The sequence below is a fragment of the Tachyglossus aculeatus genome, chromosome 10, assembly GCF_015852505.1.
Source record: "Tachyglossus aculeatus isolate mTacAcu1 chromosome 10, mTacAcu1.pri, whole genome shotgun sequence".
NCBI lineage: Eukaryota > Metazoa > Chordata > Mammalia > Monotremata > Tachyglossidae > Tachyglossus > Tachyglossus aculeatus.
Genome location: NC_052075.1, coordinates 42,915,316 through 42,926,810, shown reverse-complemented (window position 1 = coordinate 42,926,810; position 11,495 = coordinate 42,915,316).

Genomic DNA, 11,495 nt, shown 5'->3' with positions numbered 1-11,495 from the left:
ACGAGGGTCGGGGACGGACAGGTGGCTGGCATTAGACCCCACAGATGCAAAAACTAGAGCCAGACTGCATCGCTGAGCAGGAGCCCCAGGACCTGCAGAGCCACCATCTGGGACACATCTGCAGGCACAGCGATGGGGTATTTTCAGCAAGCCCCATCCACTGGCATCGCTGCCCAGCGCCTCCTTCTACATCTCTCTCCACAGGAAGGGGCTGTGTGCAGGGGAGGAGGCAAGATGGCCTCTTAGACCCTGAGTCAGTCCCGCCCCTAGCCTCAGTTTCCCTGCCTGGATGGGGCCTCCCTGGACACCGGGGTTCTTTCTGGGTGAGGGGTGGGAGGTTGTGGGGAAATCTCAAGTCTCAGATCACAGAGTTGAGGATTCAACTCCGCCCTGGGCTATGCTGCATCCTGTTGGCGTGTTCTCATTCACTCCTATGCTCAGATGCTTGGGCCCCCTGATATACACCCCTCCTGAGCATGTACACACACATGCACATATGCCCACCACTTTTCCTCCCAACAGGCAGCAAGCCTGGGCATAAGTCTTGACCTCTGTGGGCACCGTCTGGGTGTGACACTCAGTGATGGCCCCACCTCCCTGTGTCCCTGGAATGGGGTTGTGTACCCAGTGGCTGTGGTACATTGCCTGGCACTGGGAAGATGGGAACAGAGCTGGTCTGTCCTCCCCACCCACTCAGAACCACTGCATTCACTGTTCCGAGTCTCCCTCTGCCTCCCACGCTCACTTCCACCCAGCCAGCGTGGAGACAGACATGCTAAAATGGAAGCACATGGTGGAAGTAACCAGCTTTGCCGGAAAGGAGTGGAACTGAGCAAAACCGGCTCCGGAATAAGCCCCGGGATGGGGATTGTGTGGTGGTGGGGCAGTGCAGTGCCAACGTGGATCTGGGTAGGGTTGTGCCATCTGGGTGCCCCTATCCCATGCTGCCTGCTAACATTTTGGTCGTCAGCGGCTGCAGGCCTTGCCTCTGGCACTTTATTCTGGGCTGCAGGCCCGGTAACTCTTTCAGTGGTCAGCTGGCTGGGTGACTCCTGGTCCCCGGCTCTGTCCCCTTCCTCAGAAGAGCTGCTCACTCTCCACCCGGGGAGGGGACTAGCAGAACTTTTTTGACCTTCAGCATGGGAAGCAAGACATGGAGAGGGAGACTCGTACACACACACACGTGCACGCAAACTCCACTGCCGTTTGGACAAGGTGCTGTGCACGCTGTCACTAAATTTCCTGTCCTCCCAGGACACCTGGGTTCTTGGGGAAGGGACCATCCCCAGACTCTGTTTCTTTCCTCCCCCTTTTGCCCGGCCAGGGAGAGGGTGGGCACCAGCACAGGGCCAGAGGCCAGTCCCCCAGTGCCCTCCAGCAGTGCCAGCACCTGGGCCGCCCAGGCCAGACCCCTCCCCGAACCCCTCCCCGGGGCCCTAGAAAGTGCCCCAGGGTGTGCTCCACTGGCCAGCACATCAAAGCCGTGAGGGTAGGTAGACTCCAGGTATTTGAACATCAGAATGAGCTCCTAGCCAGGGCAGCAGCATCAGCAGCAACGGGGCCCCAGGCACTGGCCACTAGGACAGGCCTGGGCCAACTGTCAGGTGGATGGAGCCAGAAAGCTGGCTCACTGTCACCTGGGCAGGCGGTGGGGCCATTCTAGAGGGTGCCCGTGGAAGTGTGGGGAGAACAGGGTGGGGGAATCCAACCCAGCTCTCCCGTTTTCCCGGCTTCCCTGCACGATGCCCCGGCAGCATGCCCCCTCTGCCCCCTGGCAGCAGGGAGTGGGGGTGGGGGTGGCAGGTAGTGCTAATCGGGAAGTCAAGAACCATTCTTCAAGCCAGAGGGTGGCACTTTCCCTTCCCTCCCCCAAACCCTCCCACTCATGCTCACTCTCTGGGTCAGGTAGAGGAGGGCTATTCCAGGGAGGCAGTGAATGGGGACAGGGCAATAGGAAAGAGACAAGGAAGGTGAGAGAGAGCCAGCAGGAGGGTTAGGACTTGAGGGAATGTTCGAGGGCAATTTTCTGTCCTAGTTCTTCTCCTTTCTTTTCCTCTTCCCTTCTCCCCTACCCATTGTTCCCCTAAACACTGGCCTGATGGTTACTCCCAGAGCCTGACCCAAGTAGTCATTCCTTCTTGCACTCCACTTCACTCCATTCCTCCCGCCCCAAATGTGCTCAGTTCCCAGTTCCCCTGCAGAGGCCTCAGGGCAGGCTTGGGAGGGATGGGAGAAGGGTTAAAGAGTAGGCCCTAGTTTGGCCTCTCGTGTTATTGATGGCAATACAGGAGGCAGGTCTGTGCCTGGATAACAAAAGGTCAAGCCACCTTCTCTTCTCCTCCCCTCCACTCCCTTCCACTCTCCCCTTTGCCTGGCCACCTTGCTTGTCTCCAGGGCTGGCTCCCAAATGGTGGCCCCTCCATACTTGCTGTCCTCTGCCCGAGAGGCCTGTGGAAGTTCAGGCTCAGGCCCCTGGCCCTCAGCCTCCTGCCTGGCTGGGTCCTTGTGACCTCTTTGTTTAACCTGGAAAGATAGGAGCTAGAGGTGAGGCAAAAGAGCCAAGAGACCTTCCTCTCCAAGAAAGCAACCAGTTCTAGGCCAGGAGCCGGGGTGCCTGGGTTCTCTTTTCAGCTCTGCCCCCTGATGTCCCTTCCCTCCTCCATGCCCCTCCCCGCATACTATCTCCCCTAGTCCCACAGCACCTTCACCCCATCTCTGGACAACAGCCCTTCTTCTCCCTCTGGTCCCACTTTCCTTAGCCCCTTTTTATCATCATCAATCGTATTCATTTATTGAGCGCTTACTGTGTGCAGAGCACTGTACTAAGCGCTTGGGAAGTACAAGTTGGCAACATATAGAGACAGTCCCTACCCAACAGTGGGCTCACAGTCTAAAAGATATGATATTTTTTATCATATCATATTTTTTATGATATTTGGTAAGTGCTTACTATATGCCAAACACTTTTCTAAGCTCTGGGATAGGTGCAAGTTAATTAGGTTGGTCACAGTCTCTGTCCCACGTGGGACTCGTCGTCAAAGTAGGAAAGAGAATGGGTATTTAATCTCCATTTTACAGTTAAGGAAACCTAGGCACAAAGAATTTAACTAGCTTGCCCAACGTGACACAACAAGCAGTTGACAGAGCTGGCGTTAGAACCCAGGTCTTCTGGGTTGAGAGAAGCAGTGTGGCTCAGTGGAAAGAGCGCGGGCTTTGGAGTCAGAGGTCATGGGTTCAAATCCCGGCTCTGCCAATTGTCAGCTGTGTGACTTTGGGCAAGTCACTTAACTTCTCCGTGCCTCAGTTACCTCATCTGTAAAATGGGGATTAAGCCTGTGAGCCCCAAGTGGGACAATCTGATCACCTTGTAAACTCCCCAGCGCTTAGAACAGTGCTTTGCCCATAGTAAGCGCTTAATAAATACCATCATATTGTTATTATTATTCTGACTCTCAGGCCTGTGCTCTTTCCACTAGACCACCCTGCTTTTCCTCCCTGAGAGACCTTCTCCATCAATGGGACCCCGGGGGTCAGTGGGGGAGAAGGCTGGTTTGGTTCTGGGGTGTGTTCAGGATGCAGGCTTTGCAGTGTCAGGGGTGGCTTTGAGGATGTCCCAGGTGAGTTGGGTGGGAGGGGCAAGTCCTGAACTGCATCAGACTCTTTGGCTCCAGGATTGTGGTCTGTGCCCTCAGAGTGACCCAGAGCTGTTTTTTTTTCTAATAATGATAATAATAATAATTCATTCAATCTTATTCAATCGTATTTATTAAGCACTTACTGTGTGCAGAGCGAGCACTTTGCTAAGCACTTGGGAAGTACAAGTTGGCAGCATATATAGTCCCTACCCAACAACAGGCTCACATTCTAGAAGAGGGAGACAACAAAAGAAAACATGTAGACAAGTGTCAAAACCATCAAAATAAATAGAATTACAGCTATATGCACATCATTAACAAAATAAATAGAGTAGTAAATATGTACAAGTAAAATTAATAGAGTAATAAATAATAATAATAGCATTTATTAAGCGCTTACTATGTGCAAAGCACTGTTCTAAGCACTGGGGAGGTTACAAGGTGATCAGGTTGTCCCACGGGGGGCTCACAGTCTTCATCCCCATTTTACAGATGAGGTAACTGAGGCCCAGAGAAGTGAAGTGACTTGCCCAAACTCACACAGCTGACAAGTGGTGGAGCCGGGATTTGAACCCATGACCTCTGACTCCAAAGCTGTACAAATAAATCTGTACAAATATATACAGATGCTGTGGGGAGGGGAAGGAGATAGGGCCGGGAGGATGGGGAGGAGGAGAGGAAAAAGGGGGCTCAGTCTGGGAAGGCCTCCTGGAGGAGGTAAGCTCTCAGTAGGGGTTTGAAGGGAGGAAGAGAGCTAGCTTGGCGGATGGGCAGAGGGAGGGCATTGCAGGCCCGGGGGAGGACGTGGGCCGGGGGTCGACAGCGGGGCAGGCGAGAACGAGGCACTGCGGGGAGGTTAGCGGCAGAGGAGCGGAGGGTGCGGGCTGGGCTGGAGAAGGAGAGAAGGGAGGTGAGGTAGGAGGGGGCGAGGTGATGGACAGCCTTGAAGCCCAGGGTGAGGAGTTTCTGCCTGATGTGCAGATTGATTGGTAGCCACTGGAGATTTTTGAGGAGGGGAGTGACATGCCCAGAGCGTTTCTGTACAGAAATAACCCAGGCAGCAGAGTGAAGTATAGATTGAAGCGGGGACAGACAGGAGGAAGGGAGATCAGAGAGGCTGATGCAATAATGCTGGTATTTGTGCTTACTATTTGCCAGGCGCTGTAGTAAGGGCTCCCTCTGGTGCTTGGGTCCACGGGCTGCCAGGCTCTCTAGGGTCATCCTAGCCCAGGGGTTGCCCACCCCAGCTGGTCCTGATCAGCCTAAACCCCTAGGGTCTTCACCGTGCTTGGGCTCCCTGGTGGGGAGCCCAGCTCCCCTGTCCTCTTCCAGGGGTCCTCCCCACACCCATACCTCCTCTCCTGGGCACCTGCCTGGGTGGTAATAATAATAATAATGTTGGTATTTGTTAAGCACTTATATGTGCAAAGCACTGGTCTAAGCACTGGGGAGGATACAAGGTGATCAGGTTGTCCCACGTGGGGCTCACAGTCTTAATCCCTATTTTACAGAGGAGGTAACTGAGGCACAGAGAAGTTAAGTGGCTTGCCCGAGGTCACACAGCTGACAAGTGGCTGAGCGGGGGCTTGGACTGTGCCAGGCTCTTGACTCTGCTACCTCCATCCTCCTCTCCCGGCCAGGTGGAGTTGGAATGGAGGGTAGGGGCAGCAGATCTGGGAAAAGGAAAACCAAAATCTTGGCCGACTAGGGAAGAGGAGGGAAGGGGAGGGAAGGTAGGGAAGGGGTGGAGGGGGGTGAGTACACTGTTCAGATTCAGGCAGAATGAGATTCCCTGGGATTAAGGGGGCATTATGCTAAGCATCTGACCCTGACCCATTTACATCACACTCCCCCTATCCTCCGACTTTAACTCTTTCCTCCCACAAGACCTCCCTCCCTTCCCAGACAGAAGCCAGAAACAGCCAGTGAAGCGATTCTGCTCATGATGCTCAGCGTCTGGCCTGACTCATCTTAGTCTGTGGCTTGCAACAAAGGAAACCCTGGGCCAGGTCCAGACTTCCCGCCGGGTCCCTCCCCAACCCTCTCCTCAGCTTTATGGGGGGTGGGGTCTGGTCCAGTGGAGTGCTGGGACTGAAGAGAAGGACCAGCTGCTGAGCCGTGGGGCACCATTGGGCACGTGTGCCCTGTGCTGCCTGGTCTCTGATGCCGCATCGGATGAAGGTGGCAGTGTGGGCACTCGTGAAAGCGAGACCCTGCTCCCTTTTTTATTACGATTTTTTATTTTTTCTAAAAATGATATTCATTAAACGTTTGCTACGTGCCAGGCACTGTACTATGTGCTGGGGTAAATACAAGCGAATCAGGTTAGACACAGTCCCTGTCCCACATGGGGTTCACAGTCTTAATCTCCATTTTACAGATGAGGTAACTGAGGAACAGAGAAGTTAAGTGACTTGCCCAAGGTCACACAGCAGATAAGTGGCAGAGCCAGGATTAGAAACCCTAGGTCCGTGCTTTATCCACTAGGCACAGTTCCAGGAGCAACGGTCCTAGGACTTAAACTGGCCAGGCATAAAGCAGGGAGTGCCAGGTTGCCTGCCAGTTTCAGGGGTTCTGCACAAATACCCTGGTTTCCAGTCAGACCCTATTCGGGCCCAGGCTCCCCTGCAGGGTCTGTGCCTGCCGGACTGGCTCCCCGGGCCCAGGGGGCTTCGGGGGTCCCAGAACAAGCTGAAAGATCGTGGCTCCAAATCCAGAGGAGTGCACATTAGTATTGTATCATTTATTAAGCATTCACTATGTGCCAAACACTCTGCCAAACACTGGGGTAGGGGCAAGATAATCCAACAGAGTCCCTGTCCCACTAGGGACTTCCAGTCTAGGAGGTAGGGAGAGCAGATATCTTATCCCCACTTCACAGGTGAGACAAGTGAGGCACAGAGAGGTTAAGTTACTTGCTCAAAGTCGCACAGCAGGTCAGCGGTAGAGCTGGGATTAGACTCCCAAATAGTGGGGCCATTTGGATTATACTGGGCAGTCCAGTTTTCTTCTGTTCTGCCCCTTGTCCAGTAGTATGCCTTTCTGTCCAGTATTTTTATTTTCGGTGTGCAATTTCTCTCCACCTTGCCTCCTGACACCGAGACTCACACCTCAGAAGTGGCACCTGTGTTTTCAGGGACCCAGGAAGGGAACATGCGATGACTCTGGAGCGATGAAGAGAGGCCCTGAGCATCCTGGAGACATGGTCTAGGTTTTGCAGACTCTGCAGAGAATACCTTAAGGCACCACCAGGTTATGTTACATATCTTATATAACATAAGGTATATCTATCACTTCTGAGTTGATAAAGGGATGTCTAGCATTCTCTAGGGCCTTCAAAGTCCTCCCATCTACCAGCCCTATGTCATCCCCCTGATGTGTCTCCCTGAGGTAGCATTTTTTTCCCAGGGCTCCCCAGGAAATGAGGTGGACCTTGCCCCTCTGACTCCAGCCAAAACAGCTCCCTGACCCTGCTCCTTTATAAAACTCCAGTCTGAAAGGACAAACAGGTGCAAGAGCCTAGTTGTTACCCAAGGACATCTTACACCACCACCCCATACCCGTGTTCCTACTAGATTTTATGCCTCTTTAAATTTTCCTCCCGAGCCCTGCCCCTGAAATGAGAGTCCTACAGTCCCAACCCTTTCTGCTTCTATTCCACGAATCACCTCTTTTCCTTCCCATCCTTCCAGCCTTCATGGTCCACATTTGGTTTTTTTCACAGGTATTTGGGGATCTACTTTGTATGTTTGGAAACAATCCTGGATATCTTCCTCTGTTGCTGCAACTATAATATCATCTGCCTTAGCCATTACTGGCTTTACGCTTCATCTTGCTCTCCCATCCTGTCTCTAAAGGTGCCCGGGCCTCGAGCTGGTCTACCCCACTGCCCTAGCAAGCTCTGCACTCTTGCCCTACCCCTCCAATCCCTTTTGAAAAACTTGTACTATTCTTCTCCCTCAATTCAACACCTCATAACCACATCAGTAATCCAATAGGATCTCTCATCAAATTATGCCACATCAAAATTTATGGGCTGCCTTCTCTTGGCATTTTGTTGAAGTGAATCCTCTCTTTACATGTGTCTGTTTCTCTCCCAAGTGAACTAAAGAATGTCCACTCCTACCTTTTACTGCCCACAGCCCTGACCATGGTCTAGCAAGTGACCCGCTCTCTGCCTGAGAACGTGTCTGCTAATTCTTTTGTACTGTACTCTCCCAAGTGTTTAGTACAGTGCTCTGCACATAGCAAGCGATTAATAAATACCATCGATTGATCGATTCCTGGCCTCCTCAGCAGAAGAGAAGCAGCTTGGCCTGGCAGATAGAGCACGGGCTGAGAATCAGAAATATCACCGTCATTTGTCTGCTGTGTGATGTTGGGCAAATCACTTAACTTTTCTGAGCCTCCGTTCCCTCATCTGTAAAATGGGGATTAGGACTGTGAGCCCCATATGGGGCAGGGACTGTGTCCAACCTGATAAGCCTGTATTTATCCCAGTGCTTAAATCAGTGCCTGGCACATAGTCAAGTGCTTGACAAATACCATAAATAATGATAATTTAAAAAATTCCTGTACAGATTTCATAGCCTGCACTTGACAGTAGAAACAGCCCCCAATTCCATGTACCCCCAGTTCTCCAATAAGAGGACCCATGTTCTAGCAAACCCCTTTGTGTGATGGTAAGTTTGCTCATCAGCTCAAATGCTGTGTACAAGTGCACGTGTGGACTGACCTTTTCTTCCGACCCTGCCGGGCACTGTATCCAAACAGACTCCCATTGAAGGATGACTGTTCCCTATTTCCCAGCAATATTCTGGCCAGAACACGTAGTGAAAGCTTGCGGCATGGCTGAACTGAGTGCTCTTCTTTTCTTCCTTTCCTGGGTAGCATAATGAAAAATGACCTTGAGACATTGATTCTATCCTCTCCCTATATTTCACTGTAAAGCATTAGCCAATGGGTTAGTGAGAACATCTGCAAATTCATCACAAAAAATTCCAATGTTAACCCACTGATGGCAGCTGCTCTCTGCAGTGCTAGAGACTCTGCGATACCATCTACTTCTGCATTACATTTCCGCCCTTAGGAACTCTCCCCAATTCATTGCTTCTTTTCCTTCCTCTTTCCCAACAGTCCCCGGTAATGTACTGACACTAAACTCAAGCCTTCATTTCTCTCCTAAACTGCCTGTCCCAAAGTCACTGCCACCTTCTGTCTTTCTGCTTCTCCTAACCTTCTCTTTGTGCCCTTCAACTGTTCCTTCCTCCTCAAATATCTCTTTCATTTGTCTCCTGCTCGCTCCATTTGCTCCCTCTCACTATATCCTCTTTTATTTCCCTCTCTATTCTCTCTAGCCTCTTTCCCCTCAAAAGGGCAGGTGAATCTCTTTCCTTAAACATCACTGCTTCACCTGTCCCCTTATCCTCATCCTAGTATCCTTCTTTGGCATCTGCCATCGCTTTCTGACTTTTTGATGTCTCAACAGGATCTCTCACTGCTGATCCATTCCCTGGTCCTTTCTGTCACTCTTCAAGACTACGTAATGGCTCACAAACTCATTTCCCTCACTGGGCATTTTGCCATTATCTCTTGACCATGGAATGGTGCCTGGGAGGCAGTCCACTCACCAGCAAGGAGGAAGTGCTCATGGCCACACAATTTTGCTTGGGCAGGACATGGAAGGAGCATGGAAAACTGCAGGATACCTAAGTAGCTGCTAATTAGGGCACTGAAAGGAGGACACATGCAAGCCAGGAGGTCAGAATCAGCAATTTAATGATACAATGAAACACAGTCTCCACCAGTGTGACAAAGTGCCTGCCAACTCTTCTTTACCACACACTTAGGACAGTCCTCTGCACACAAAAGCACCCAGTAAACACCATTATTATTATTATCGTTATTATTAATAATTAATAATGATGATGATAATAATAATAATAATAACCGGCAGAAGACTACTGAAATGGACAGACCAGCCTGGTAGGTAGCAATTAGAAGAGGAGCTGCTGTTCTTGAGCAGAGGCTTGGGAAAATCAGGAGACCAAGATACAGGCTTGAAAACACAACAGGCCTGTAGGAGACAGATCCTTCAGCATAGCAAGGAGCTATCGTTACGGAAAAGAGTGTCAGTTGCACACCAGTCTTTCCAGCCACATCTGCACATATTCCTAGGCTATCACCATCGGTGGCTTCATCTTCAAAAACAGTAGGGCACATATAGCAACCTGGCCTAGGGAAATGAGGCTAGGCTCTGCTTTCAGTCATTCCCCACATAAGGCTGCCTTTTTCCTCCTGTGGATTGCATTTTATGACATTCTCAGGCACTGAACTGGTGAAAGCAGAAGGGAGAGCAAGGAGTAAAGAGTTGCAGAGGAGCTTGGGCTGGGTATCAAGGCCTCAGGCCATGGCCTTAAAGGCTAGGGGGTCCCCAAAAGTGTCCTCTGTCAGCAGCCATGCTGGAGGAGGAGGAAGCAGGAGGGTCAGGTGTGATGACCTGACAGCCCTCCTCCATTCATTCATTCATTCAATTGTATTTACTGAGCGCTTACTGTGTGCAGAGCACTGTACTAAGTGCTTGGGAAGTACAAGTCAGCAACATGTAGAGACAGTCCCTACCCAACAACGGTCTCACAGTCTAGAAGGGGGAGACAGACAACAAAACAAAACATGTAGACAGGTGTCAAAATCTCAGAACAAATAGAATTAAAGCTAAATGCACATCATTAACAAAATAAATAGAATAGTAAATATGTACAAGTAAAATAGAGTAATAAATCTGTACAAATATATATATAAGTGCTGTGGGAAGGGGAAGGAGGTAGGGCGGAGGGGATAGGGAAGAGGAGAGGAAAAGAGGGGCTCAGTCTTGGAAGGCTTACTGGAGGAGGTGAGCGCTCAGTAGGCCTCAAAGCAGGTCAGTTAGTTTTATTATTATTATGTCAGAGAGGTTAGTCAGGTCAGAGAGCTACAAAGTTTAAAAAAATCAGCAGATTCTCCCTTGCAGGGACTCCCTCTTGGCTGCTTCCCTTACCATATGGACGGACACTTTAGCTACAAAGCTAAAAAAAATAATAGACTCTCTCCTGCAGGGGCTCCCTCTTGACTGCTTCCTTCCCCATTTGAATGGATTCCTTGCTTCAAAAATGTTTCAGCAAGGGATTCATCCCCCTTCATTATCTACCTCTTTCTGCTACAGGCTTCTTGATCACTGCAGGACTTCTGGGTTTGAAGGGGAAGAGTTGTTTATTGTTCACCATTTATTCCTAAACTGTGAGGGCTCCTGGTAATTTCTCTGTCATTCTAGAGATTAACGGTCCTTAGATCCTCAACACCAAGGAATTTGCTTCCCCTTGCTCTTCACTCAGGGTCTTTCGGTTTTCAGCTGGTCGGTCTTCTGCCTGGTATGGATTCAGCACTGGCTCTCTTTAGGTATGGGGTTTTTATTCTAAGCCGTCAGCGCCCCTCTGCCGCGGATTCTGTGGCCGGGTTCCATGACTCAGACGCGGTGCCTGTGTTAACAGGGTCTGAGAAGGGGATGCAACGCTTTCTAGAGCAAGTGGCAGGGTCAGGGCAGTGGAAAAACACTCTAGGTTTGGGCAAGCTTGATGCAAAAAGTGCGAGTGATGTCATCACGTGACACTGAATGTGTGGTGTGACTGATGACATCATGTGTCTTAATGTCTGATAATCCCAAGTGCCTTTAAGTGGTCACACCAGCCCCTTCCCAAAATGTCCCAGATGTTCTCGAGATCCCCAGGTAACAATAATTGTGGTATTTGTTAGGCATTTACTATGTACCAAACACGGTCCTAGCACTGGGGTAGAAGCAAGATAATCAGATCTCACATGGGGCTC